The 3,449-nt window shown below is 46.4% G+C and overlaps 1 long non-coding RNA gene across 1 annotated transcript; it reads left to right on the top strand.

The window, feature by feature from the left end:
• Nucleotides 1-1,197, top strand: LOC124880799. Its single transcript, XR_007041460.1, has 3 exons — nucleotides 1-93; nucleotides 602-763; nucleotides 843-1,197. It is a non-coding gene; the product is annotated as an uncharacterized LOC124880799 (long non-coding RNA).
• The last annotated feature ends 2,252 nt before the right edge of the window (nucleotides 1,198-3,449 follow it).

Below are 3,449 nucleotides of genomic sequence, written 5' to 3'. Positions count from 1 at the left end.
CCTGTGAGCACTGGACCAATTCCTTTGCCCATTCAGAAGACCAAATTTGGCCTTCTCTAGTGTTCCTGCAGACAAGAAGGATGTGTCAAAAAGGTAAAAATTTTTTTATATAATTTTGTTTTACTATAAAAGCCATGCTAAATCTTCTTACCTTTAATAAGCAAGACGTTTACTGTGCAATCTCTGCCACCAATTGCTGGCACCCCCAGTCATCACACAGAATTCACTGGCATACAAAACATCCGGCGCCCATATTCTGAAAGATTCCTCTCCGAGTCCTCTGACAGAGCTCGTATCTTAGCTTAAAAATTCCAGCCAAGGACTTCTAGCTTAAGACTGATTCAGCTAATTGCTGAGAGCGACTCTGAGCGAGCAGATGAAAGAAATTCCTATCTTAGTGAGGAGGTGTGGTTGAGCCAGTTGCTAGGTGTGACGCCATCTTCTAAGACCTGTGATTGCACACCTAGTAATCAATAGAGATAGATTAGCCAATCCAAGGATTAGGAATGAATTAAGAAATGTGTAAACCGTGATGATGAAACTAAGCAAATTTAAATAAATTGTCACACAGCATAAAAATGTTTGAACGTACCTTTGTCAGGTTGCAGGCTGTGCCGTCTTGTTCTGCTGCTCTGTTTCTGGTTCATTTGGAGGGTGGACTGTGCAGCTGCGGTCTGTCACACCTGGTGTGCAATCAGGCGCATCTGGAAACTTAAAAGGAGGAGGCTGCAGATCTGTCGACGGCTGAGTGTCAAACTTAGTGGTACCTCCAATCCTCCATGCCTTGCTGTTTCCTGACTTCTTGCGAAAAGATCTCTAACTTGTATTCTGTTCCTTTTAAGGTGCCTCGGTTACCTGAATGCTGTTCCTGGACTGTCTTCTTTCATGGTCAAGCTCAGGTTAAAACTTCCCTGGATTCCATGTGTCCGGATCTGTGTAAAACTCCCAGCTTCCGAGCTTCCGAACCCAAGCTGAAAACCCTGTCCGCCCTCCAATGAACCAAACCTCCACCGACAAGCAAAACAAGCCGCCTCCTCGACTTGACACCCTCCCGGACCAAAAACTCCATTCTCACCATAAGCAGCTATTCACTCTCACAATTCCTCTCTGCTTCTGGTCAACTACGTCACCGCTACTTCTCTCCCTAGAAGTCGGGGCTGAACCGGTCCCTGAGAGTTCCTGCCATACCGAATAACATTACTGCACAAAAAATAAAACCTGTAAAATGATCAGTTGTCTCAAGTTTCTGCAAGTGGGTCAAAAGAATTGGAAAAACTATGACGACCTTATTTACAAGCCTATCATTATTTTGTTTTGCCATTGTTTCTCACCATGCTGGTCAGTTTACTACTCCATCTATTTGTTATTAATGTGGACACTCAGCTGTCAGCAATTTACTGTCACAATGCCCCTTTCAGTTTTTTATTTGTAAAAAAAAAAGAAATCATGTATAATTTTCTTTCCACTTCAGTTGTATACCACTTTGTGTTGGTAATGTGACGATATGTGGAAAGGTTTAAGGGGTATGAATCCTTTTACAAGCCACTGTATACCTTTTTTTTCCAACCTGGTTCTATTTGTCAGAGCCGATTTCTAAAAGCATTTTCTAGTCTGTATATAAGAACAGACAACAGGGGGAAATCTTTGGCGATTAGCAAGACACACTCAATAAAGGAGTGATTCTGCAGGTGGGGACCACAGACCACTTCTCGGTACCTATGCTTTCTGCCTGATGTTTTGGTCACTTTTGAATGTTGGTGGTGCTTTCACACTCGTGGTAGCATGAGACAGACTCTACAACCCACACAAGGGGCTCAGGTAGTGCAGCTCATCCAGGATGGCACATCGATGCGAGCTGTGGCAGGAAGGTTTGCTGTGTCTGTCTGCGTAGTGTCCAGAGCCTGGAGGCGCAACCAGGAGACATCCTCCTCCACCAGGAGACGTGGAGGAGGATGTAGGAGGGCAACAACCCAGCAGCAGGACCACTACCTCCGCCTTTGTGCAAGGAGAAACAGGAGGAGCACTGCCAGAGCCCTGCAAAATGACCTGCAGCAGGCCACAAATGTGCATGTGTCTGCACAAACGGTTAGAAACCAACTCCATGAGGATGGTATGTGGGCCCGACGTCCACAAATGGGGTTGTACACACAGCCCAACACCGTGCAGGATGCTTGGCATTTGCCAGAGAACACCAGGATTGGCAAATTTGACACTGGCGCCCTGTGGTCTTCACAGATGAAAGCAGGTTCACACTGAGCACATGTTACAGACGTGACAGAGTCTGGAGACACCATGGAGAGCGATCTGCTGCCTGCAACATCCTTCAGCATGACCTGTTTGGCAGTGGGTCAGTAATGGTGTGGGGTGGCATTTCTTTGGAGGGCCGCATGGCCCTTACTGCCATTAGGTACCGAGATGAGATCCTCAGACCCCTTGTGAGACCATATGCTGGTGCGGTTGGCCCTGGGTTCCTCCAAATGCAGGATATTGCTAGACCTCATGTGGGTGGAGTGTGTCAGCAGTTCCTGCAAGATGAAGACATTGAAGCTATGGACTGGCCTGCCCATTCCCCAGACCTGAATCCGATTGAGCACATCTGGGATATCATGTCTCGCTCCATCCACCAACGTCACGTTGCATCACAGACTGTCCAGGAGTTGGCGGATGCTTTAGTCCAGGTCTGAGGGAACATCCATTGCATTGGAGTGCCAGATATAAAAACTATATGTGACCTTCTATCGGGGCTCTTCGTCATCCTCTAACAGACGGCGACGGTCCGAGACGGAGCCTCAGCGCTGATCTCTGTAATCATTCCTCTGCCTTAATTTAGATTAAAAGAGCTAAAAGTTAGAAACTGGTTGAGAGTCGTTCCTTTAAGAGTCTTTAGACAGAGTGTGTGATCACCTCATGGGATCAAGGACCGGAGGAGCTCCGAGGCATCTGACCACCAACAGGGTGCAGTAGCTCGGACAAATTGTTGCGTACGCATTAATAAGTGATAAGACGTGTTAATAAGCTGTGACAGCCCGGGAAGAAAGTTACACTCTTCTAAAATATAGCTAAAATCTAAGGGTGTAGGTTTGAAGTTCCTTTATTGCATTCAAGGGAAGATAGTTTTCCCTCGCACACAATATAAAAGCGACCTCCATGAATGAGGCATGCAAAAACTCGGTTACGGTCTGTCGGGTCCCAACCATTCCATAAGAACGGTCAAAAGATACTACCGAGGGGAAGTATTAGGTTTCGATAGCTCCTTGGGCTTCTTAAAAGCCCTTGTAGCTGCTTACCTCCTTTACAGAGGGGAGGTATTAGGTTTCGATAGCTCCTTGGGCTTCTTAAAAGCCCTTAAAGCTGCTTACCTCCTTTACAGAGGGGAGGTATTAGGTTTGGATAGCTCCTTGGGCTTCTTAAAAGCCCTTAAAGCTGCTTACTTCCTTTACAGAGGAGAA

Source organism: Girardinichthys multiradiatus, chromosome 14 (genome assembly GCF_021462225.1).
Source record: "Girardinichthys multiradiatus isolate DD_20200921_A chromosome 14, DD_fGirMul_XY1, whole genome shotgun sequence".
NCBI classification, from domain to species: Eukaryota; Metazoa; Chordata; class Actinopteri; order Cyprinodontiformes; family Goodeidae; genus Girardinichthys; species Girardinichthys multiradiatus.
Note: the sequence above shows the minus strand (reverse complement) of the source record. Positions and strands in the feature narration are given on the sequence as shown.